General features: G+C 47.9%; 1 protein-coding gene across 7 annotated transcripts in view; it reads left to right on the top strand.

Moving 5' to 3' along the window:
* The first annotated feature begins 13290 nt into the window (after window positions 1-13290).
* The window catches only part of WDR33 (WD repeat domain 33), an 88041-nt gene continuing 74866 nt past the window's right edge, over window positions 13291-26465 (top strand). For 6 of the 7 annotated variants that reach the window (XM_058664356.1, XM_058664355.1, XM_058664354.1 and 3 more), the window contains exon 1: window positions 13291-13476. The gene's annotated coding sequence lies outside the window, so the exon portion shown is untranslated. The remainder of the gene's footprint in view (window positions 13477-26465) is intronic. The other variant, XM_058664357.1, reaches the window with a different exon arrangement.

The raw sequence follows: 26465 nt of genomic DNA, 5'->3' as shown, positions 1-26465 counted from the left end.
GTGCGGTAGCCTAGTGGCTAAAGTCATTGCCTTGAATGCACCATAATCCCATCTGGGCACCTGGTCATATCCTGGTGGTCACACTTCCCATCCAGCCCCCTGCTTGTGGCCTGGGAAAGCAATCATGGGCAGCCCAAAGCCTTGGGACCCTGCGCTCACATGGGAGACCGGAAAGAGGCTCCTGCCTCCTGGTTTTGGATTGGCGCAGCTCTGGCCACTGTGGCTGCTTAGGGGGTGAACCAACGGCTGGAAGTGCTTCCTCTATGTCTTTCCTCCTCTCTATATATTTGACTTCCAAATAAAGAGTTTTTTTTTTTTTTTAAGATTTATTATTATTGGAAAGCCGGATGTACAGAGAGGAGGAGAGACAGAGGAAGATCTTCCATCCGGTGATTCACTCCGCAAGTGAGCCGCAACGGCTAGTACGCAGTACGCGCCAATCCGATGCCGAGAACCTGGAACCTCTTCCAGGTTTCCCACGTGGGTGCAGGGTCCCAAAGCTTTGGGCCGTCCTTGACTACTTTCCCAGGCCACAAGCAGGGAGCTGGATGGGAAGTGGAGCTGCCAGGATTAGAACCGGCGCCCATATGGGATCCCAGGGCGCGTTCAAGGCGAGGATTTCAGCTGCTAGGCCACGCCGCCGGGCCCTCCAATAAAGTTTTTAAAATTTATTTTTTAGGTGGAGCAGCTGGGATGTGCACAGCACTCAAATAGGCATGCCAGCAGTGGCTTAATTTTTAACCCGCTACTCTAAAGCACTGGCCCTGCTCCACCTCCTTTTTGTTTTTAAGATTTATTTTTGGGGCTGGCGCAGTGACCTAGCAGCTAAAGTCCTTGCCTTGTACCAGCCAGGATCCCATATGGGCGCTGGTTCTAATCCCAGCAGCTCCACCTCCCATCTAGCTCTCTGCTTGTGGCCTGGGAGAGCAGTCAGGACGGTCCAGAGCTTTGCGACCCTGCACCCATGTGGGAGACCTGGAAGAAGCTCCTGGCTCCTGGCTTCAGATTGGCTCAGCTCCAGACATTGTAGCCACTTGGCGAGTGAATCAACCGATGAAGATCTTCCTCTCTGTCTCTCTTCTATATATATACGACATTGCAGTAAGAAAATAAATCTTAAAAAAAAAAAAAATAACTGGGCCTGGTGGTGTGACCTAGCGGCTAAGGTCCTCGCCTTGAATGTACTGGGATCCCATATGGTCGCTGGTTCTAATCCCGGCAGCCAAACTTCCTGTCTCTCTCTCCTCCTCTCTGTATATCTGACTTTGTAATAAAAATAAAATTAATCTTAAAAAAAAAATAACTTAAACCCTAAGTCACAGTGTCTAAGGCAGAGTTCGGGACAGGTGAGGGGCTCTGCCAAGCTGAGTCAGAGCAAACACTGGTATGTACGTGATCTACGGCTGGGAACAGGCCCAGTTGGGGAGCTAAGGGGACAACCCTAGCCGGGTTGAGGTTCCCACCAAGGGGTGCATGGGCTGGAATGGGGGCTGCGTTCTGATCAGGATATGGTTGTAGTCTCCCTTGGCACAAGTCTGGACAGGACTGGACACACCAAGCCAGGCTAACTCCAAAACCATCTGCTGTTCTGGAGGACCAGGGTAGATGTGGGACAAACTAGGCTAGGTCTCAACCCCTAATTAGCCATGTGTGAGCTCTGTGTGGGTATGGATGAGCCATGGTGGGCTGAAACATCCAACAGCAAGGACCAGTTTGGGTTGAAGGCCAGTTATGAAAAGCCACTGTTCCTGCTAGGACAGGAGGTGAACTGAGTAGGGCTGGTTCATGGACCCCCTGGTATGTGCAAAATCTGGCATTGGGAGAGGTTCTGATGGAGGAGCTGGGGCAACTCCTCCGGCAGGACATAGACCTGGCAGGTAAGCGCAAGAAACATGATAGGATACAGCCCAGAATAGGCCATGTAAAGTTACCCACTGGCATACATTTGGCATGGGTCGGGGCAGACCAGGCTGAATCAGTTCATGTCATCCACTGGCTAATCTGAGCACCAGAACAGAGTGTGGGTCGAACCGGGTTCGGTCACAACAAAAACCAGTGCACAGTACAGAATGCCAAGGTGAGGTGACCTGTGCCAGATGTGACTGCAGCACCCAACCAGCACACGTGAGAACCAGGAAGGGAGGGAGGCGGAGCCCGCAGGGCAATATGGAGGGGCTCCCTTGCTGGACAGCTACTCCCACTGGAGAGCAAGATCTGGGATGGGGACAGACCAGACTAAGCAGGGCTACAACACCTGTGAGCTTCATGTGGACTAGATCAAGGAAAAGCCAGGCTGGGCTGATTGTTCCTGTTGGGGCAAACAAAATTAGAGTGGGTGAGGGTTGTTGGGCTTAGCTGCAGCATCAGCTGGCAGAAGCTGGCACTGGGGGATAATTCTGTCAAGTCAAACCACAGATCCACCTGGAGAGTACATAATCCGGGAGTGGGAGTGGGCTGGGAGGGAAATAGTGGACTCCTCCCTCTTGGGTTACCACTTCCACGGGAGGGAATGGAAACTAGAACGGGGGCTGGGGTGGCTTGAGAGCCACCCAACTCCATTTGTGTGGGCTGCATAGTGGAGCTGGTTAGATGGAACAAAGCTTTAATACCATTGACATGTATGAGAGTCGAATGCGGTGTGGGACAGACTGAACTACTTCTACACATACTGGCAAACCAGAGTAGTGGGCAGAGCTGCTGGGGGTTATTGTAGGTTGCTGCAACTAGGCTGCAGCTCCCACTGGTTTATGTGAGGGCCGAGTGTGTATTGGGCAGAACCAGGCTGGACTGCAACACCCATTGGTTCCAGTGCAAGACAGCACTGGAAACAGAACCAACCCAGCGATTGCAACCACCAGCTGATCAGGGCAATGGACTGTGGCCGGGCCCTGTACTTGCTAGTACATACAAGAATCTGGTCTGAGAACACCTCAGACAAAGTTTCTTTGGAAATCTCCCCAATCAAAACGCTGCACTCAGAACCCTAACCAAGAAAAGACTGAAGACAGAACAGGGCAATCAACCATATCAGCTATATGTTGGCAGTGAAATACGGGGCAAATGGAGACTCTATGATGGACTATGTCAATCAGTGGATTCTGCAACAAGCTCATCGTGCTTGGAGTGGCGAGATTGGCAGCGATTCATAACTGTTAAACTATCAAAACCACTTGAGCAAGAACCTTGGAGCGTGCCCTACATCCGGGACCTGGGGAGGGTGGGAAACTGGGTGGGGCCTTCTCCCTTAATATCCCGCTTTAAACATGAAGGAAACAATATGGAAGTAATAGTCTTATCCACTTTCCTGTAGCCCTTGAACCTTTTTACCCTAATTAACTATGTAAAGATTGTCAGAAATATAATTAAAAAATTAGAATTGAAACAAAAATAAAAACAAAAGCAAAAAACTTAGTTTTAGGGCCCATGCAGTTCTCTATGGCTAAAATCCTTGCCTTGCATGTGCCGGGGTTCTATTTGGGCACCAGATCATGTCCAGGCATCCCTGCTTCCCATCCAGCTCCCTGTTTGTGCCCTGGGAGGACAGTAGAAGATGGCCTGGGACCATGGGACCCTGCACATGGAAGACACGGAAGAAGCTCCAGGCTCCTGGCTTCGTATCTGCTCAGTCTATGCCCTTGTGGCTGAGGGCATTGGAGATCTTTGTCTCTCCTCTTCTCTGTATATCTGACTTTCCAATTAAAAAGAGAAAAAATCTCCTGGGCTAGTTGGGAGGCTGGGTATGGCTTCTCCCTTTATCTCTCTTCTCCCTGCAGATAGGGGAAGGAAAAAAGAGAATGTTACAACAATAGTCTCACCCAGTTTCCTCTAGGCCTTGACTCTGCACCCTAATCAAATACGTAAAAATTATAAAAAATAAAATTGGTACAATTAAAAATAATTTTTAAAAATGTTTACCTAAATAAAGATGTATTTATTTTTATTGGAAAGGCAGATTTACAGAGAGAAGCAGATAGATAGTAAAAAATCTGTCAGCTTGTTCACTCCCAAGGTGCCCACAATGGCTAGTTCTTTCTGATCCGAAGTCAGAAGGTACCTGTGGGTCTCGCATGTGGGTGCAGGGTCCCAAGGCTTTGGACCATCTACTGCTTTCCCATGCCACAGGCAGGAACAGCAAGGCAAGTGGAACATCAAGGACATAAACTGGTGCCCCCATGGGATCCCAGCACCTGCAAGGTGAGGATTTAGGCATTAAACCATTGCACTTGGCCCGCATTGATTGATTTGAATGGCAGAGTGACAAAGATCTTCTGTCTGCCGGTTCACTCCCCAAATGGACATACCACCAGGTGGGAAACAGGAACCTAGAACTCCATCAGCGCAGTCACTTGAGCCCTTGCTGTTTGGGCACAGATGGGGAGGCCAGCAGGTATATATATATTTGAAGTGGAAAAGACAAGCTGGGATCACCGGATCCTGTCTTGCATGGAAAAAAAATTGGGCTGGTTTAAGCAAAAATGAGAATAGCTTGCCTCTGGGAAAGCACGCAGCAGCTATTGGCAAAATGAATTGGTTAGAGTCCAGGCTAAAATGAGTTTTTCTAAACCTTGCTTTTGGGAGCAGTACAGTGGCTCAACAGGTTAATTATCCATCTTGCTATGCTGGAATCCATATGTGTGCTGGTTTATGTCTGAGATAATCCACTTCAGATCCAGCTCCCTGTTAATGTGCTTGGGACAGCAGCAGATGAAGAACCAAGTCTTTGGGGCCCTGCGCCCATGTGGGAGACATAGAAGTTTCTGGCTCTTGGCTTCAGATCGGCTCAACTCCGGCCATTGTGGCCACTTGGGGAGTGAACCAGCGAATGGAAGATTTTTCTCTCTGTCTCCTCTTCTCTCTGTAAACCTGCCTCTCCAATAAAAATCAATAAAAATCTTTTAAAAAGAAAACAAAAAAGGCAGATTTACAGAGGGACAAGATCTTCCATCCGCTGATTCACTTCCCTTATGACAACAATGGCCAGAGTTGAACCGATCTGAAGCCAGGAGCTCCTTTTGGGTCTCGCAAGTGAATTCAGGGTCCTGAAGCTTAGGACTATCCTCTGCTGCTTTCCCAGGCCACAAGCAGGGAGCTGGATGCGAAGTGAGTAGTAGCTTGCACATGAACTGGCACCCATATGGGATATTGGTTCTTTCAAGGTGAGGATTTAGCTACTGATCCATTGCACCAGGTCCCAAAATATGTAATTCTTTTTTAAAAAAAATGTTTATTTATTCCTATTGGAAAGTCAGATATACAGGGAGGAGGAGAGACAGAGAGGAAGATCTTCCGTCCGATGATTCACTCCTCAAGTGAGCTGCAACGGCCTGTGCTGCGCTGATCCAAAGCAAGGAGCCAGGAGCTTCTTCCAGGTCTCCCACACAGGTGCAGGGTCCCAGTTCCAAGGCTTTGGGCCGTCCTGGACTGCTTTCCCAGGCCACAAGCAGGGAGCGGGATGGGAAGTGGAGCTGCCGGGATTAGAACTGGCGCCCATATAGGATCCCGGTGCGTTTAAGGCAAGGACTTTAGCCACTAGGCCATGCCGCTGGACCCTAAAATATGTAGTTCTTGAAACCAAAGCAAATTAAATGAAACCCTGCTTCCGCCAGAGGTGATTTTCAAGATATGTCCATCGGGGCCATCAGGCATTTATTGGACTATAGTGAAATCCTGAGGAGATGGAGCATGGTGAGGCTCCTTATGGATGTATTTCAATATCTGAACACTTAAAAACCGGTAATCTGGGCCCAATGTGATAACTTAATTGACTAATATTCCCCTTGTAGGTGCCAGGTTCCTATAAACGCCATTTCATGTCTGAGCTGCTCCTCTTCCCCTCCAGCTCCCTGTATGTGGGCTGAGAGATCAGTGAAGGATGAAATGATTAAAATGTAAGGTACTTTCATTTTATTTGAAATGCTGACAGAGAGAGAAAGACCCTTGCAAGACGAAGTCTACTTTCTGGCAACACCCCTTCCTTCCCCGAACTCCTAGGATTATTTGTGTTCGAATGCAAAGGAGGAGGGACCGCTACTGGAGCCAGGTGTTCGTAGTTCTGCCCTCTCAGATGCTCTACGTTTCACACTAAACTATAACCCTTTGGGGATTTTTTTTTCAGCAACAGAGCCTAAGTTTCTTTTTTTTTTTTTTTTTTTTTTTTTTTTTTTAAAGATTTATTTTATTTTTATTACAAAGTCAGATGTACTGAGAGGAGGAGAGATAGAGAGGAAGTGGAGCTGCCGGGATTAGAACCAGTGGCCACATGGGATCAAGGCGAGGACCTTAGCCACTAGGCCACACTGCCGAGCCCGAGCCTAAGTTTCTTATACTCACATGATTTTCAGTGCTCTTACAACCTTTGGATTATCTGGTAGTTCTTTAAGCAAAGTATACTGAGCACATACCATGTATCTTAGTATCCAAAAGGAGAGCAAGGTGGGGCAGATGACTAGCTTAGTAGTAAAGATCCTGGATTCAAGTCCTGACCCTGGCTGTGGACTCCAGCTTCCTGCTCAACACACATTGTGGGAGGCTGTAGGTGATGATGCAAGCAGGTAGCTTCCTGCCACCCACCTGTGACGCCTGGATTGGAATCCTAGTTTCGGGCCTGGTGCGGTGTGGTCTAGCGGCTAAGGTCCTTGCCTTGAACCCACCAGGATCCCATATGCGCACTGGTTCTAAGTCCGGCAGCTCCACTTCCCATCCAGCTCCCTGCTTGTGGCCTGGGAAAGCAGTGGAGGACAGCCCAAAGCCTTGGGACCCTGCACCCGCGTGGGAGACCTGGAAGAAGTTCCTGGCTTCTGGCTTCGGATCGGCACAGCACCGGGCGTTGCGGCCAGTTGGGGAGTGAATCATCGGAAGGAAGATCTTCTCTCTGTTTCTCCTCCTCCCTGTATATCTGACTTTGTAATAAAAATAAAATAAATCTTACCAAAAAAAAAAAAAAATCCTATTTTCTGTGACAGGCATTTGGGATCTGAACCCACAGAGAGGAGTTCTTCTGCAATAAATTAATGACAACAGCAACAAAATTACGACCCAGTTATAGGAAAATCTGGGGAGAGAGTTCTTGATCAGGAGGGAGAAAGTGAAGTGCAAGGGCATGCAGCATGGGAGAAACACAGAAAATAAGTAGGGACTTGCTAATTCTCTGCCTGCAAGCACCAGCATCCTGTATGGGCTTTCCTTTGAGTCTTTGATGTTCTCCTTCCCATCTAGCGCCATACTTAGGCACAGAAACACACTAAAGGAAAGCAAGAGACTGGAAGAAGCTCTTAGCTCTTGCCTTTGGTCTGGCTCAGCTTCAGCTGTTGCAGCTATGTGTCAATCAGCCTGTAAATCTCTGTAAATTTGCCTCTCAAAATGAAAAGTGGGCCTGGCATGGTAGCCTAGCAGCTAAAGTCCTCGCCTTGTACACACCAAGATCCCGTATGGGCACTGGTTCTAATTCCAGTGACCCTGCTTCCCATCCAGCTTCCTACTTATGACCTGGGAAAGCAATTGAGGATGACCCAAAGCCTTGGGACCCTGCACCCATGAGGGAGACCCAGAAATGGCTCCTGGCTCCTGGCTTTGGATTGGTGCAGCTCCAGCCATTGCAGCCACTTAGGGAGTGAATCAGCGGACGGAAGATTTTCCTCTCTGTCTCTCCTCCTCTCTGTATATCTGACTTTTTTTTTTTTATTGGAAAAAGAAAGAGAAAAGTGAATGTGGGTATAGGTTTTTGGGTCAGGGAAAAGTTGCCAGGTGCTGAGGCTGTGGAGCTAAGCAGGCCTGGGTCATGGCACCAGCAGCTTGGATTTTGTTATGCCCTGCACAGTAGCAATCTAGTCGGAGGCTTAAAGCAGAGTAGTAGGGGCTGACTTTTATGAACCGGTCACTCTGGCTACTGATTGGATCATGGACTGGGGTCAAGTGGGAGGGAAAACAGAGAGGTAATGGGGGGGCCAGCAGGTCACAGCAGCTGCATTAGTTGGTGAAAATGACTTGAGTTACTGCAAACTGCTAAAGGGTTCTGTGTGCTTTGTGTGTTGATGTTTTCTTTTTTCTTATTTGCTTTTAAATAATCCTCTATTCTTTTTTTTTTTAAATATTTTTTTTTATTGTTATTGGAAAGCTGGATATACAGAGAGGAGGAGAGACAGAGAGCAAGATCTTCCGTTGGATGATTCATTCCCCAAGTGAGCCGCAACGGGCCGGTACGCGCCAATCCGATGCCGGGACCAGGAACCTCTTCCGGGTCTCCCACGCGGGTGCAGGGTCCCAAAGCATTGGGCCGTCCTCTACTGCTTTCCCAGGCCACAAGCAGGGAGCTGGATGGGAAGTGGAGCTGCTGGGATTAGAACCGGCGCCCATATGGGATCCCGGGGCCTTCAAGGCGAGGACTTTAGCCGCTAGGCCTTGCCGCCGGGCCCCATAACCCCCTATTCTTATTTCCTTTTTTAAAAAATTATTCGTGGTGACCCTTGGTTGCCAAGATTGGAATCTTTTTTCTTTTTTAAAAAAGATTTATTTTTTTCTTTTTATATTTTTATTGGAAAGTCAGATACACGCAGAGGTGAGTCAGAGGGGAAGCTCTTCCATCCACTGATTCACTCCCCAAGCGCCTGTAACTGCCAGAGCTTGGCGAATCTGAAGCCAGGAGCCTCTTCCGGGTCTCCCATGCGGGTGCAGAGTCCCAACGCTTTGGACCATCCAAGACTGCTTTCGCAAGCCATAGGCAGGGAGCTGGCTGGGATCCTGGTAAGGCGAAAACTTTAGCTGCAATGCTACCTCACCAGGCCCTCTTGTTTCCTTTTTAAAAGCTTATTTATTTGGAAAGCAGAGTGAAAGAGAAAGAAGGCTATCACAGGGATGGTATGTTGGCTCAACAGGCTAATCCTCCAACTCCAAGAGCTGGCATCTCATATGGGCTTCATTTGTGTTGACTGTTCCACTTTCCACCCAGCTCCCTGCTTATGGTTGGGAAAAGCAGGGGAGGATGGTTCAAAGCTTTGGGATCCTGAACCCACATGGAGCCCGAGAAGAAGCTGCTGGTTCCTGGATACGGATCAGCTCAGCTCTGGTCAATGCGGCCATTTGGAGAAAGAACCAGCAGATGGAAGATTTTTCTTTGTCTCTACTTCTCTCTGTCAATCTGCCTTTCCAGGGCCCGGCGGCGTGGCCTAGCGGCTTAAGTCCTCGCCTTGAAAGCCCGAGGATCTCATATGGGCGCCGGTTCTTATCCCAGCAGCTCCACTTCCCATCCAGCTCCCTGCTTGTGGCCTGGGAAAGCAGTCGAGGACGGCCCAATGCATTGGGACACTGCACCCACGTGGGAGACCTGGAAGAGGTTCCTGGTTCCCGGCATCGGATCGGCGCGCATCGGCCGGTTGCAGCTCACTTGGGGAGTGAATCATCCAACGGAAGATCTTGCTCTCTGTCTCTCCTTCTCTCTGTATATCTGACTTTGTAATAAAAATAAATCTTTCTTTTTTTAAAAAAAATCTGCCTTTCCAATAAAAATACTTAAATTAGGCTGGGCGCGATAGCCTAGTGGCTAAAATCCTTGAATTGCATGTGCCCGGATCCCATATGGGTGCTGGTTCATGTGCTGGCCGTTCCACTTCTTATGTAGCTTCCTGCTTGCGGCCTGGGAGGGTGGTAGAGGATGGCCCAAAGCCTTGGGTCATGTATCCATGCATGTAAGTAACCATGCAGGAGACCCCGAAGAAGCTCCTGGCTTTGGATCAGCTCAGCTGTCGCCATTGCAGCCATTTGCTGAGTAAACTATCAGATGGATCTTTTTCTCTGTCCTGTCTGTAGATTTGACTTTCCAATAAAAATAATAAATAAATCTTTTTTTAAAGAATTATTTTTATTGCAAAGTCAGATATACAGAGAGGAGTCAGAAACAGAGGAAGATCTTCCATCTGCTGGTCACTACCCAATTGACCTCAGTGGCCGGAGCTAAGTCAATCTAAATCAGCAGCCCGGAGCCTCTTCTGAGTCTCCCATGCGGGTGCAGGGTCCCAAGGGTTTTGGCCATCCTCAGCCGCTTTCCTAGGCCACAGGCAGGGAACTGGATGGGAAGTGGGGTTGCTGGAATTAGAACCGGCGGCCATATAGGATACTGGCACATTCAAGGCGATGACTTTAACTGCTAGGCTACCATGTCTGGTTCTAAATAAATCTTTCTTAGTAAAGTAAGAAAGCTATTTAGTTTAGTTCCCCAATGCCCAGAGCAGCTGGGGCTGGGTTAGGGTGAAGCCAGGCACCTAGACCTCAATCCAGGAGCTCCCCATGAGCGGCAGGGACCCATGTATGGGCAGTGGAGTGGGAACTTTTTTTAATTTATGTTTTGACAATGTTGACATAATTAGGGTAAAAAGGTTCAAGCGTTACAGGAACATGGACAAGACAATTAGTTCTGTATTGTTTCCTTAATATATCTGATGTAAAAGGGGATTTTAAGGGAGAAGGTGGAGTGGGAATTTGAACAGTTAAGATACAGTGTCTTGGGGGGTCACAGAAAGTGGTTAAGAAATCGCATTTATTTTTATCATGTTGACTGCTCAATACCATGTCAATTAATTCCATAACGATGTTAATTGTTGCAGATGGTATATTAGTGCTTTTATTTGACCGGGAAGATACTCTGCTGACTCTGCCCTCAGACCAGAGAGGGTCTACCCAATAAGTAGTTGGACTTGTCGCAGGGAGGGAATTTCAACTGAACTTGAGCTATGGTTATGCAGCGGGGTGGAGGAACCCACCATGGGGGGAGGGTGGGGAGGAGAATGGTGGGGGGAGAATCCCAGATTCTATGTAATTACAACACAATGTAATTAATGACTAAATTTAATAATAATAAAAAAAGATACAGTGTCTTTTTTTTTTTTTAAGATTTATTTACTATTATTGGAAAGCTGGATATACAGAGAGGAGGAGAGACAGAGAGGAAGATCTTCCATCCGATGATTCACTCCCCAAGTGAGCCGCAACGGGCCGGTGCTGCGCCGATCCGATGCCGGGAACCAGGAACCTCTTCCGGGTCTCCCACGTGGGTGCAGGATCCCAAAGCTTTGGGCTGTCCTCAACTGCTTTCCCAGGCCACAAGCAGGGAGCTGGATGGGAAGTGGAGCTGCTGGGATTAGAACCGGCGCCCATATGGGATTCCGGGGCGTTCAAGGAGAGGACTTTAGCCGCTAGGCCATGCTGCCAGGCCCCAAGATACAATGTCTTAACTGTTTTGCCAAATACCTGCCCTGGAAGCCACTAGCTGCTGTGTGGACTAGAAAGAAGAGGTAGATGAAATGTAGTCATGTTTGCAATTAGCTTGAAGACTGAGCCACATTATTCCATTTTTACCAAGAGAAACACCTGAAACTCAAAAAAAGCAAACTAGCTTTCTTGAGGACAATAAAATCCCTGAAGGAAAATTCCAGATGAGACTAATGGATATTTTCAGGTGGAAAAGGATAAAGACTGAATAATGGCTACTTGTTTATTCCCACAGCTGAGAATGCCTGTTGTGCTGAGAGTGAGACCTTTAATAAAGGTCCTTTTGTTTATTTCAAAGTCAAAGTTACAGAGAGACAGAGAGATTTTCCATTGGCTGGTTTACTCCCCAGTTGGCTACCTAAACCTGGTGTCAGGAACCTTACTGGACTTCCCCATAAGTGGCAAGGAGCCCAAGCACATGGGCCAGTTTCTGCTGCCTTTGCTGTACTCAAGCAAGTGAATACAGACGATCGCTGCGCACTGATTAAGACTTTAAAGGCCTTTATTGCTGGTGAAGGTGGGGCTCATGCCCGCAAAAACCTGTTGACTGCAAACCGCAGAACAGCAAGTTTTACAAAGGTGAAAAACCACTGTGAGATTGGGGTCCAGGGGCCTGAGCTAATATGCTGAGCTAATTCAGATCTATTTTAGGGATGAAAAATTACTAAGCAGTAACTTCACAAGCCTTTGTTGTTGCACCAGGTGAATCCCATTTTTCTTCTAGGCATGCCAGGCGTTGCAGTGTTGTTGCCAAGCAGGATGCGGTTTTCTCAGCTGGGTTAGTCTCTGGTGTGTGTCTGGAGGGAGCGGAGTTCACCATGGAGGCCCTCATGTCAGGCCTGTTGTTTCTCCTACTCAGACACACTAGCAGGGAGCTGGATGGAAGGGCGCACAGCTGGGCCTTGGGCCGCAGCTCATGCTGGAATGCCCAGGTTACAAGCAGCAGACTCAGCTTTGGCACCACAAGGCCTGCCCCTCCACAAACTTCTCCAACAGCCATCCTAAATTAACTGAGAAGGAAAAGTGAACAGAAGAGAAGATGGTGTGCAGAAGATCCTATTTATGTAGGGGGAAAAGCACATGCGTACACAATTTTCACTTTTACACACTTTGGAAAGACACACAGGATACTAACAGCAGAGAGGCCCAGAGAAGGGAGGTGATGGATTCCTCTACCATCTTCTTCCATTTCCTTAATTACTTGGTTTGTAAAAATTTTTTTATTTAGGGCCTTGCTTTTTATTAGGCAATGGCTCAATTGGCTAATTCTCTGTCTGCAAGTGCCAGCAACCCATATAGGCATGTCCCGGCTGCTCCACTTCCCATCCAGCTCCCTGCTTGTGGCCTGGGAAAGCAGTAGAGGACGGCCCAAAGCCTTGGGACCCTGCATCTGCGTAGGAGACCCAGAAGAAGCTCCTGACTTCAGATCGACCATTGTGGCTATTTGGGGAGTGAGCTAGCAGACTTCAGATCATTTTCTCTCCTTGTCTCTATAAATTTATTTATTTTTTTCCATTTATTTGAGACAGAGACCTCTCATCTGTTTCATGGCCAGGGCTAAGGGCTAGGTTTGGGCACTGAATCCACGTCTCCCAGGCGGGTGGAAGGAAGCCAAGGTGAACAGGAGCAGGAAGTGGAGCTTGAACTCCGGCATCAAGTCAAAACGTGCACCAGCCTAGTCCGGACCTTTCGGGGAGGCTCCTGGATGACGGGGTTCGATGCGCCTTCTGCGCTCATTGAATTCACGGATTAATCCACAGGCCTAACAAAGTGAGTGGTAGGCTTGGCCAAACAGCGCACGCGCGGCCCCCAACAAACACCTCAGTCCAACTCTGGAGCTCTCACCAGCGGAGAAAAGGGGCCGGGCCGCCGAGCACGGCCGCCCGGTCCGCCCTACACCCAGGGCGCCGGAACAAAGGGAGCCGCCGGCCAGAGCGCAGCGCACCGCCCTGGGAGGCCGGCCCCTCACCTTCGCACATGCGCACGCCGCACCTCGGGAGGCATCCCGCCGGCCTGGGCGCGCGGGAGGTAGGACGTACGCCGGTGCGTGGTGACGCAAGGGCGTGCGCTCGGTGGCTCCGCGGGGAAGATGGCGGCTGTTCCTTTGGAGGAGAGGGCTTGAGAGGGGCGGAGGAAGGAGGCCGTCCGGCGGAGACGTTTCACAGAGTGAAGACCAACGCTTCGCTCGCCTGGCGGAGCTCGGCTTGGCGCCCCACGGTGAGTCTGGCGGCGGCTCGGGGCCGCTGGCCTGCAGCACACGGCGGCAGTCTCCGCCATTTTCGGGCTCGGCCGTTGCGTGTTCCGGGGGCTTGGAGGGGGCGCCCGGGGACAAGTTGGAGGAGCCGGGAGGACCGTGTTGGGAGAGGGTTCGTTGGAACCGGTTGCAGCTTTCGGGCGGGGTCGGAGTCCGGAGGTCGTGGCAGGGGAGTGGGGGTACCAGGGCCATGGCTGAGACCTGGCGGTGGGAAGACGCGGGTAAGGCCGGCCACGGGCTGGGGTGTGGGGTTGGGAAGAGGGATTCGCCGCCGGAGTGGGACGAGGTGACTGGGCCTTTTTTTTTTTTTTTTTTTTTCAATGTGACTTCGGTAGGTTGAAGGGGTCTTAGGGAAACTCACGTGAAAAGTGTAAAAACTGCGGAATGTCTGGCCTGCATGTTCCCGGGGGCTTGAAGTTGGCGTTTGCTGCGGGGAAATAAAGGGCGCAGCTTTGACAGGCAGGGCCCTGCTCCTTTGGAGTAGTAGTTGTCCCGCTGCTGCTCCGCCGACGTATCCCTTCTGATAACCCCCGCCCCTCCCGGCCCGTGCATCCTGTCTCCAAGTTGCTTTCTGGTAGACGAGTCTTCAGTGTCTTGCAGAAAGGGTTCAGGTTTTAAAAGTAAAACCTATGTGGGTCTTGACTGTAACCCTGGTGGTGAAGTTGCCTGCCTTCCGGGGGCAGGAGGCAGTCGTGGCGCTTAAGGAGAGGAGGGGATTCCGGAACTGTAGCGGTTGAAATCCGATTCAGGAAAGTTTAGCCTGTAAAAAGTCGGTGAGGGAGTTTCTTGAAAGAAGTTTCGCACGGATGATACTGAACTGAGCTGCCGAGGGCTTTACAGGGCAACAACCAGAGTCTGCCGAAAGCAGCATCTCTTGGGAGTTTTCAAGCACACCCTGAATTGCGGCTTTTTTTTTTGTGCCTGTGAACTCGGTGCAATGTTAGATTTGATTCAAACAACACTATTTAGTGACTTAAAAGCAACTATGTTAATTGCTCACCCCTTGGCGTTTTTCTCTAATCTTAATTTCATTTGACACCTGTGTGTACTTTTGCACCTTTTAACAGGTTTTCCTGCTCAACAGAGGCTACACTATTGTATGTATTTGGTTTCGTTTTATGGCGAGTATTCAACCTGCTTAAAACTGATGGGAGAATTATAGGATTTCGGTGGTGGTGGTGGAGGGGTGGAAATTATTTTGGTAGAAAGTTGCAGATACGCTTCAGGGAAAATGAAATGATTATGAAGCTAATGGCTTAGCTTGCATTCTTTGGTTGGTGAAAAATAGTAAAGCAGCAGATCTTGTGAACAGTTACTTTTCGGGCCTTAAAAAGCTGATTTTTTGTCTACCTTAAGGGGCACTGTTAGAGAGAGACAAATTTTTTTTTTCAAGATTTATTTATTTTGATTGGAAAGTCAGAAATACAGAGCATGAGAGACAGAGAGAAAGATCTTCCATCCGATGGTTCCCTCCCCAAGTAGCTGCAGTGGCTGGAGCTGAGCCAATCCGAAGCCAGGAACCTCTTCCAGGTCTCCCACGTGGGTGCAGGGTCCCAAGGCTTTGGGCCGTCCTCGACTGCTTTCCCAGGCCACAGGCATGGAGCTGGATGGGAAGCTGGGCTGCCGGACTTAGAACCGGCGCCCATATGGGATCCCAGCGCGTGCAAGGCGAGGACTTTAAGCATTACGCTGTTGCGCCAGGCCGGAGACACATCTTGTGTTTGCTGCTTCATTGGTCAAGTGCTGGCCAGGGCCAGGACTCTATGGGAGCCTAAAACAGCCTGGGTGTCCATCAGGGGTGGCAGGGATCCAGGCCTTGAGCCATCTTCTGCAGCCACTCTTGGATTAGAAACAGAATAGCTGGGAGGGAACGCTCGCTGCACTATGGGAGCTGAGTGTCTGAGGTTGTTGCTTAACTTGCAGGTTCATAATGACTGCCTGCCTTATTTATTTATTTATTTGTTTTATTTATTTATTTATTTTGGAAAGACCGATATGCAGAGAGGAGGAGAGGCAGAGAGAAACATCTTTAGTCTGCTGATTCATTGCCCAAGTGGCTGCTATGGTTGAAGCTGCACGGATCTGAAGCCAGGAGCCTGGAGCTTCTTCCAGGTGTCCTACATGGGTGCAGTGTCCCAAGGCTTTGGACCATCCTTTGACTGCTTTCCCAGGCCATAAATAGGAAGCTAGATGGGAAGTGGAGCAACTGGGATTAGAACCAGCACTCATATCGGAGGCCATTGTATGCAAAGCGAGGATTTAGCTGCTAGGCTCCACGCTGAGCTCTGCTTTTAAGCTTCAAATTATATTTTTACCAGCCATGTTAGGTGCTGATTCAGAGCTCTGTGAAGTAATGAAAAAGTCCATTTAACATTTATGTTACTTTGTTGAAAAAAAATGTTCTTTAAGAAAGATTTTCTTTGAAAGGCTGAATGTCAAAGATCTTTCACCCACTGGTTCACTGTTCAGATGGCTCTGGGGCTGAGGCCGGCTGAGGGTGGGAGCTTGAAACTCCATTGGAGTCTCGCACCTGGGCGGCAGAGGCCCCAGTACTTAGTTGCTCTTGCAGGTGCATTAGCAGGGAGTTGGATGAGAAGTGGAGCAGCTGGGATGCTGAATAGGATATCAGCATCTCAAGTAGTGTCTTAATCTGCCCCACAACACCAGGTTCCTCTCTGCCCAAATATTTTAAAAATATTTATTTTTATGATTTGTTAATTTTTATTTGAAAGGTAGGGTTACAGAGAGACACAGAGCTTTCATCCCTTAATTCACTCTCAAAATAGCTACAACCTCTGAACTGAAGCTTGGCTGGTCTGAAGCCAAGAGCCCGGAACTGCTTCTGGGTTTCCCATGTGGGTGCAGGGACCCGGTTTCTTTGCTTTTCGAGGCTCATTAGCAGGGAACTGAATCAGAAGTGGAGCACCTTGGACTCAAAGTGGCACTTTATGGGATGCCAGCACTGCAGGCTGATGCTTAACTTGTTATGCCTTGATGCTGGCCCCATAATTGCTTTATATTTAGAATAAGAAAGTGAGGTTGCAATAAAACTTTGTAATTACAGAAAATATATTAGTGATTTTTTTTTTTTGAAAGTCAGTTTTACAGAGAAGGAGAGACAAATATCTGTCTGCTTGCTCACTGCCCAAGTAACTGCAACAGCCAGGCTTGAGCTGATCTGAAGCCAGGAGCCAGGGGATGCTTCTGGGTCTGCCGTGCAGGTGCAGGGTCTCAAAGCTTTAGGTGTTCCTCTACTGCTTTCCCAGGCTACAAGCAGGGAGCTGGATGGGAAGTGGAGCAGCCAGGACACACACTAGCACCATATGGGATCTCAGTGTGTGCAAGGCAAGAATTTAGCCAGTAGGTTATAGCGCCGGACCTAATGATAGTTTTTTTGGTTGGGAATCTCTCTCTAAAATTCTTTTGAGGTTGCTGAGCTAAAGAATTGGAATTTTAAATTTATTTTATTTTTTAAAGATTTATTTGTTTTTATTACAAAGTCAGATATACAGAGGAGGAAAGACAGAGAGGAAGATCTTCCATCCGATGATTCACTCCCCAAGTGAGCCGCAACGGCCGGTGCTGTGCCAATCTGAAGCCGGGAACCAGGAACCTCTTCCAGGTCTCCCACGTGGGTGCAGGGTCCCAAAGCATTGGGCCGTCCTCTACTGCTTTCCCAGGCCACAAGCATGGAGCTGGATGGGAAGTGGAGCTGCCGGGATTAGAACCAGCGACCATGTGGGATCCCAGGGCGCGTTCAAGGCGAGGACTTTAGCCACTAGGCCACGCCGCTGGGCCCAAGAATTGGAATTTTATAAGGGATTTTTAGCTGAAGAAATAATTGGAATCTGTAGATAGGAATTCTTCATTATCAAAGTATGTTTAAATATTATAAATTGATAAATTGTTAAAGGGTGGATTACAGACGGTCTTGGTTTTTCTACAAAACTTCATCCCAGGAATTTCATTTGTGTTGAAAGTTGGCTGTTGAGAGTCAGTAACTTCCCCTGCACACTGTTTAGTAGCCTTTTGGCTAAGATCAAGTGTCGTATCTAAGTTCCTTGTGTGTTACAGTACACTGTGAGACGAGTACCTTACCTGACCTCAGTTTTAATAGTTGAAAGCATCATGTCTTTTGTTATGATGCAGGTTTCGAAGTTTCACGGCTTCAATCATGGTGACCTTCTTTCTCCTCACCCTCCTCCCTGCCTTGGCAGACCACTGCCGCTGGTCCTTGGCAGACCACTGCCGCTGGTCCTTGGCGCAGAAGCAGCTCTGCATTTGGTTGGAATCTGGGGTGACGACACTGTCTGTGGGGCACCCTGGTTGTCACGCATTTCAGTAGTTGTCTAGTGGACTCATTGATTTCGTAAAACTTGCACAGAAGTTTGTGTTGAGAGTTTGAGTGGGTAGCAGGTGTCCACAGCTGGGAGTTCCGGGGCGGCACACTGGCCTCAGCCCTCACAAGATCTAAGCTGAATGCCAGGCTCACCTGAACCACCTTTATTATTTTGGGCCAGTTAATTCAGCTTGCTGCGGTTCAGTGTCCTTTCATACAGAAATGTTAGAATACATTGTATGCAGTAAACATTCAATGTATTTCGACATTTTTCTGAGTAGAATTTAGTTGGTAGAATCATTTACAGTTTTTTAAACACTCAAATGTCTGAAAACTCATCTCATTCTGTTAGTGTTCCTTTCTCTGTAATGCGGCATCTCGCATTATCTCTCAAATGTTTTGTGAATTTTCCATACTACTTTGTGAGCAGTTGGAATACAGATAACTGTAGTGCTCTATTGCTTTATATTTTTGAATTATTCGAACTTAGGCTTGTAAAAATTGACAACTGAGTGGACTTTCTACAGAAACTTATAACTCTGCACTGCACTATATTTCCTTTAAATAATTTACTTTTGTTTATTTGGGAGGCCGGTTTACAGAGAATAGAGACAGAAAGATCATTGATATGCTGGTTCACCCCCAAATGGCCAAAACGGCCAGAGCTGAGCTGATCCAGAGCCAGGAGCCTCTTTTGCATCTCCTGTGTTGGTGCCAGCTCCCAAGGCTTTCCCAGGCCATAAGCAGGGAGCTGAATGGAAGCAGAGTAGCCTGGGGACAGGGATTGGCGCTCATATGAGATGCTGGTACTTGCGAGGTGGAGCAGTAACCAGCTGAGTTGTCGCATGGGTTCCGGTGGTCCGCCTGTCTTGTGCCACTGGCTGCTTTTCTCCCCTTGGGCCTTTGCTAACTCGGCCTGGATTATTTTCTTTCTTTTAGATTGTATTTGTAACCAGTTAATTCCTTAAAATCCACCTAAATCTCATCTCACTAATGAGACCTTACTTGTCTCAAGTTAATCTGGGGTCTGTGACTGCCTTATGTTACTTAGGCCTTATGGCATCTGACATTGGGTCTTACTATGGTGAACAGGCCCTTGAGTGTGATGATAAATGCAAAACTGTGCCTTAGGCTGATTGTTCCTAAAGGCACCCCATGTCTACTTGCTGTCCCACTTAGCAGAATACCTTTGAGGAGCAAATTTTATTTTTTAAGGATTTATTTTTATTGGAAAGTCAGATATACAGAGATGGAAAGAGAGAGAGGAAGATCTACTGTTCGCTGATTTACTCTCCAAGTGGCCGCAACTGCGCCAGTTCGAAGCCAGGAGCTTCTTCCATGTCTCCCACAGGGATGCAAGGTGCTAAGGCTTTGGGCTGTCCTTGACTGCTTTCCCAGGCCACAAGTAGGGAACTGGATGGAAAGCAGAGCCTCCGGGATTAGAACTGGCACCCATATGGGATTCCCAGCAAGTGTAAGGTGAGGACCTCAGCCACTAGGCTATCACAGCAGACCCTCAATTTTAAAAGATTTTTATTTATTTTTAAGATAATTATTTTTTAGATTTGGTGATTTTTGCATAATTGATTAGGGTGCAAAGGATCAGGAGCTACAGGAAGGTCATGAGACCACTATTTCCATTCTTTTTTTCTTTCCTGTACCTGGGGAAAGAGGGGAAATAAGGAGAAGCTACACCCAGCCTGCCAACCGCCTCCATACCCTGGAATGGCAGACAACCACCTGACACAATTCCAGGGCACCTGATGCGGGGCATGCTCTGAGGGTCCTGCTTAAGAGGTTTTGATAGTTGAACTGTTCTGAATTGCTGCCAATCCAAGCATGATGAAATCTCTTCAGAATTCACTGGCTGACATAGTCCACCTTGGCATCTCTGTTTGCCCAGATGTTCACTGCCAACACTTGGGTGGGGTAGATGATCAAGTTGTTCTGTCCTTCATCCTGTTATGGTCCCAGGTGTCTCCTCTGCAGCCTCCAATGTACTGCTATGTCCTCCAGGTGCACCTGGATATGCTGTCCACTGAGGAGGCCCAGCTCTGACACATGCACTGCATGGTCAGACCATGGAACCTACACTTCTTTTCATGGTTGGGGTTCTGAGTCAGCAACTCAGTTTGGGGGAATCCCTAAAGAAACTTCATCTGAGGTGATCATAGACCTGATTCTTGTGTGTACTTGTGTACTTGCCAGTACAGGATCTTTTTTTTTTTTTTTTTTAAAGATTTATTTTATTTTTATTACAAAGTCAGATATACTGAGAGGAGGAGAGACAGAGAGGAAGTGGAGCTGCCGGGACCAGAACCAGCGGCCATATGGGATCAAGGCGAGGACCTTAGCCACTAGGCCACACTGCCGAGCCCGCCAGTACAGGATCTTGCACAGTCTGTTGCCCCAGTCAGCTTATGCATATGCTGGTGGTTGCAACTGCTGGGTCAGGTCTGCCTATAGACCTGTCTTCTACACAAATCAGTGGGTGTTACAGTCTAGCCTGATGCTGCCCACCACACACTCAGACCTCATGCAAACCGGTGGGAGCTGCAGCCTAGTGGAGCAACTTGTAATGACCCCCAACTCCAGGCCCACCCCCTGACATGGTTGTATGGCAGTATGTATAGCAGACTGGTCCAATCTGTCCCACATGCTGTTCAGCTTTCATACATGTCAATGGGCATTGAAGCCCAGTTCAACAAAACCAGCCCCACTATCCAGTCCACACGCGTGCCAGCAGGTGCCTCTCTCTGTATAGCCATGCCTGGTTCTCACGCTCACCAGTGGGAGTGGCAACACAAAAGGGAGGTGGCCACTGTTACCCTACTGGGCCTACTCCCAATCCTGGAACTTGTACTCTCCAGGTGGTTCTGCAGTTTAACTTGACAGAATTAGCCCCCCTGTGCCAACATCTGCCAGCTGATGCTGCAGCAAAACCCAGCCAACCCACACCCTTTCTGGCTTATCCTTGCACCAGTAGGGACAGTCGACCGAGCCTGACTTTCCCCTGGTGCAGCTCACATGTAGGCCATCAGATGTTGTGGCTCTGCCCGGCCTGATCTGTCCCCCATCCCAGCTCTCACGCTCTCCAGTGGGAATGGTGGTCTAGCAGGCAAGTCTCATGCAACCCCTCTACCGGGTTCACCCCCTCCCCAGGTCTTGCGTGTGCTGGTTGGGTGCTGTGTCCCAGTGTACTATGGCCCCCTTGCCTCGGCATTTGCCAGTGGCTGCTGTAGCCTGGCCTGGCCCAGCCACCCCTAATTCCAGCTAACATTGGTGGGGTCTACAGCCTAGCCCAGCCCATCTGACGCCCAGTCCTGGCCCTCCTGTGAACTGGCTGTGTTGTGGTTTGACCTGGCCTGACCTGTGCTCCTTTCTGGTGCTTGTATTTGCCAACGGGTGATATGAACTGGCCCAGCCTGGTTTGCCCCCAACCTGTGCCAAATGATTGCCAGTGGGTAGCATTACCTGGCCTGGTCTGGGCTGATCCCTATCGTGGTTCTTGTGCTCACTTGCAGGGACTTCATTGCGACAGCAGCTCCTCAAGCTCCTGGCTCCTCCCCAAGCTGTGGTCATTGTGGCCACTTGGGGAGTGAAGAAGCAGATGGAAGATCTTTTCTATCTGTCCTTGTCTGTGTAAATATGACTTTCCAATAAAAATGAATAGATCTTCAAAAAATTTTTATTTCTACGTAGTTGGCAAGGATGTACACCTGTGAGAGACAGATCTATTTATTCATTTTCATTTTTATTGGAATGTCAGATATACTGAGAGGAGGAGAGACAGAAGTTCTTTTGTCCATTGATTTGTTCCCCAAATGACTGCAACGGTTGGAGATGCACCGATCTGAAGCTACGAGCCCAAAGCCTCTTCCAGGTCTTCCATGTGGATGGCAGGGTCCCAAGACTTTGGGCCGTCCTCGACTGCTTTCCCAAGGCACAGGCAGGGAGCTGGATGCAAAGCGGGGCTGCTGGGCTTAGAACCGGCGCCCATATGGGATCCCAGCATGTGCAAGGCGAGAACCTTAACCACTACACTATCATGGCAGGCCCGGATTTATTTATTTTTCTTGGAAAGTCAGATATACAGAGAGGAGGAGAGACAGAGAGGAAGATCTTCTGTCCGATGGTTCACTTCCCAAGTGGCCGCAACAGATGGAGCTGAGCCAATCTGAAGCCAGGAGCCAGGAGCTTCCTCTGGGTCTCCCATGTGGGTGCAGGGTCCCAAGGCTTTGGGCCATCCTGGACTGCAGGCCAAAAGCAGGGAGCTGGATGGGAAGTGGAGCTGCTGGGATTAGAACTGGTGCCCATATGGGATCTTGGCGTGTTCAAGGTGAGGACTTCAGCCACTAGGCTACCACGCTGGTCCTGATCCTCGGAACTTCTTATGGGTATTTCACACAGGTGCAGAATCCCACGCACTTGAATCATTTTTGATTGCTTCCACAGGCACATTAGTGGGAAGCTGGATTATTTGGAAATGGAGCAGCCTATATGGTATGCTGGCACCATAGGGAGATGTATAAGGACATTGTGATTCGTAGAAGGACAGCGAGCATAAGATGACAGTTGATAGGATATCATTGGAATGAGGACACTTGATTGGATGTACAAAACAAAGATAGTTTCAAACAAGGATATGGAAACAGTGGATGGGTTCTGTAGAAAGGTTTGTGGGAGGTATGCAAGCTCAGTACCTTCTCCCTTATCCTGTGTGAGCCTCAGTCTATAAAAGCCTGATGCCACTAAGAAACTTCAGCTATCTCACCATGCTTGTTATTACAGGCTCCATGCACCAAGTCCATTGGTGCAGGACAGCGAACAGGCGGAGGCTCAGCTTACTATGTTGCCAGCCATTTTCTCCTATTTTCCTTTTTATTTATATTTATTTCATTATCTTTTTTTATTTCATTGTTTAATTGGAAAGTCAGAATTACAGAGAGGAGCGGGGAGAGAGAGAGAGAGGAAGATATTCAGTCTGCTGATTCATTTCCAAAGTGGCTGCAATGGTCAGAGCTGAGCTGACGTGAAGCCATGAGCCAGGAGTTTTCCATGTCCCCCACTTGGGTGCAGGGTCCCAAAGCCCTGGTCCATCCTCTGCTGCTTTTCCAGGCCACAAGCAGGGAGCTGAATAGGAGGTGGTGTAGCCAAAATTCGAACTACTGCCCATATGGGAGCCTTGTAGATGCAAGGTGAGAACTTTAGCCATTAGGCTACCTGTACCGGCCTAATTTTTAGTATTTACTTTTATTGGAAAGGCAGATTTACAGAGAAATCTTCCATCCTCTGGCTCACTTCTCAAATGGCCACATTAGCTTGGAATTAATCTGAAGTCAGGAACTTTTCTGGGGCCTCCATCATGGGTATGGAATCCTAAGGCTTTGCGCCGTTCTCTGGTCCTTTCCTAGGCCATAAGCAAGAAGCTGAATCAAAGGTAGGAGTAGCAGGGACACGAACTGGATACTGGTGCTTGCAGACAGAGGATTAGCCAAATAGGCCATCACACCAGCCCCAAACCCTGATTTTTTAAAAAAAATTTTTTAAAGATTTATTTTTATTAGAAAGTCAGATTTATAGAGTGAAATAGTGAAAAAGGTCTTCCCTCTGTTGGTTCACTTCCCAAATAGCCTTAATGGTTGGTGCTAAGCCAAAGCCAGGAGCCAGGAGCCAGGAGCTTCTTCTGGGTCTCCCATGTGGGTGCAGGGTCCCAAAGCCTTGGGCTGTCCTCCACTGCCTTCCCAGGCTACAAGCAGGGAGCTGGAAGTGAAGTGGAGTACCTGGGTACGAACTGGCACCCATATGGGATCCTGGCATGTTCAAGGCAAGGACTTTGGACACTAGGTTACCACACCGGGTCCCTTGATTTTCTTAAGGAAAAACATTTTTATTTTTGTTTACCATTTATAGTGGTTTGGTTTGACTTTTGAGTGTGTCAATCTCAGTTGATTAAATTAGGCTTATTTTCTGTTTTTTAGTTGGTACGAACAATGCCATTCATATTTTTGTGCAAATGTGCATTAGTTTGTGCAGGCTTAATGCTTTCACTTGTCTTTGGTTCATACCTGTAAGTATTATTGCTGGGTCACAAGGTACGTTTGTGCTTATCATTTGAAGAAATTGTACAATATTTCCCCAAGAGGCATTTGTTCCTGCCAGTGTATCAGGAATCCAGTTCCTCCACATTTTTAAACACTTATTACCCTTCTATTTGGTCTTAGCCATCCTAGGGTATGTGAAATATCTCATTGTGGTTTAGACTGTATTTTCCTGAGACTAATGGCGCGGAGTAACTCCCTCCCCCCCCCTACACACAGACACATACCCCAAGCTTATTTAATTTGAAAGAGTTAGGGAGATGCAGAGGCCTCCTGTCCTTTGGGAGTGGCTGCAATTACTGGGTGAAGGCAGGCTGAAGCCAGCAGTCAGGAGCTTCATCCAGGTCGCCCGTGTGGTCAGTGTGTTTGGGCTGTCTCGATAGCATAGCTTTCTCAGGCACGTTAATAACTGGGATTTGAACCAGCACCTGTATGGAATGCCATTGACATAAGCAGTGTCTTAACCTGGTATATCACGATGCAGGCCCCAAAGCATTTGTGTGTGCTTATTGCTGTTTGTGTATCTGCTTTGGAGAAATACTTGTCAGGTCATTTGTATATTTAAAAAGTTCAGTTGTCTTGTATTTTTGATATCTATTTGAAAAGCAGGGTGACAGATACAGATAAAGATCTTCCCCAGATTGCCTCAACAGCTAGGGCTGGCCAAAGCCAGGAGCCAAGAACTCTTCTCCTGCTCCTCCATGGGTGGCAAGAACCCAGGCAGGTGAGCTGTTCTCTGCCGCCTCCCCAGGCACATTTAGCAGGAGCTGAATTGGAAGTAGAGCACCTGGCACTTGAACTGGCACTTTGATATGGAATGCTGACATTTGCAAATCCTGCCTGTGGCCTTGTCTTTTTGTTATTGAGTTGTATGAGTTCTTTGTATATTTTAGATGCAGGTTTGTTATCAAATACATAATTTTTATGAATATCTTTTCTTTGGACTTTTCATTTATACTTTTTATATATTTATTTGAAAGGTAGCTTCCTGTGTACATTGGTTTACTCCCTAAGTGTCCACAGTGGCCAGCGTCTGGGTCTCCTCCTGGCTCCTAGATGCATTAGTAAGATGCTAGGTGAAAAGTGGAGCAGGCAGGACTTGAACCAGTGCTCTGATGCAAGAGGAGCACATCCCAAGTGGTAGCATAGCTCAATGTAGAGCAAAGCTTATTCTGTTGTCTTGCTTCTTCATTGCCCTAGTGCCATTGAACTAGGTTGATTAGATTCTGTCATTTATAGATATTTGAGATATAAATCAAATCTGCCATTATGATCACACAATACGTTTCTTTAAAGATCTATTTATTTTGACTTGAATGGCAGGTTTACATAGAGAAGGAATAACAAAGAGAATGATCTTTCATCTGCTGGTTCACCACCAAATGACTGAATGACTGGAGCTGAGCTTAATCAAAGCCAGGAGCCAGGAACTTCTGGGTTTTCCACGTGGGTGCAGGGGCCCAAGGGTCTGAGCCACCCTACACTACTTTGCCAGGCTGTAAGCAGGGAGCTGGGTGGGAAGTAGAGCAACTGGGACGTGAACTAGCGTCCATATATGATCCCAGCACTTTCACGTAGCTAATTAACCAATTGAGCCATTGTACTGTGCCCCCACACTCTGCACTTGTTTAATCTTTCTGTGCAGTTGACAACAGTTTTTCCAACTATGTGATAATTAGTGATTTCAGATTTTTACAAGGGTGCTAGGCTTTATCATAACTTTCAGAATCCTGACCATGGCTTTAGAGTTTTGCTTACTGAGAACCTGGCATTTGTGTCTCATTTTGGCATTGCTAATGTTCTTGAGAGCTTTAGCTAGGACATTGGTGTGTACCATAGTGGCAGTGCAGAAACATGGTGGTTTTGGTGTCCTGTCTAGGGCAACCTGGCATTTCCCAAGGATGTGGGTACATACCTATGATGAATACAATTAGGAATGAATTAAGCAATTGATTTTCTCATCCAAGAATAGAAATTGTGTGTAAATATGAATATGAGTTTGATTTTTTTTGGTTAGAGTAGCTATAAACTCTGGGTGTTTTTTTTAAAAAAATTTTGTTTAACATTATTTATTTTTATTGGAAAGTTAGATTTACAGAGTGAAGGAGAGACAGAAAGATCTTCCATTTGCTGGTTCACTCCCCAAGTGGCCTTAATGGTTGGTGCTGAGCCATTCTGAAGCCAGGAGCTCTTCAGGGTCTCCCATGTTGGTACAGGGTCCTAAGGCTTTGGGCGTTCTTCCACTGCTTTCCAGGCCGTGTGCAGGGAGCTGGATGGGAAGTGGAGCAGCCGGGATTAGAACAGGTGTCCATTGGGATTCCAGGCATGCAAGATGAGGCTACCACACCGGGCCCATAAAACCAATTTTTGATAGCTGTATGAAGCCTTAACTATCTAGTAATGGATAGTTGAAGTTACAAAATGGATATTTCATTTGTGAGGTTTTTTACCTTTTTTGAGATTTGATTAACTTTCAGTTCACTTTATCCCTAATAAACAATTTCTTTAAGAT

The sequence above is a fragment of the Ochotona princeps genome, chromosome 5 (assembly GCF_030435755.1).
Source record: "Ochotona princeps isolate mOchPri1 chromosome 5, mOchPri1.hap1, whole genome shotgun sequence".
Classification (NCBI taxonomy): Eukaryota; Metazoa; Chordata; class Mammalia; order Lagomorpha; family Ochotonidae; genus Ochotona; species Ochotona princeps.
Note: the sequence above shows the minus strand (reverse complement) of the source record. Positions and strands in the feature narration are given on the sequence as shown.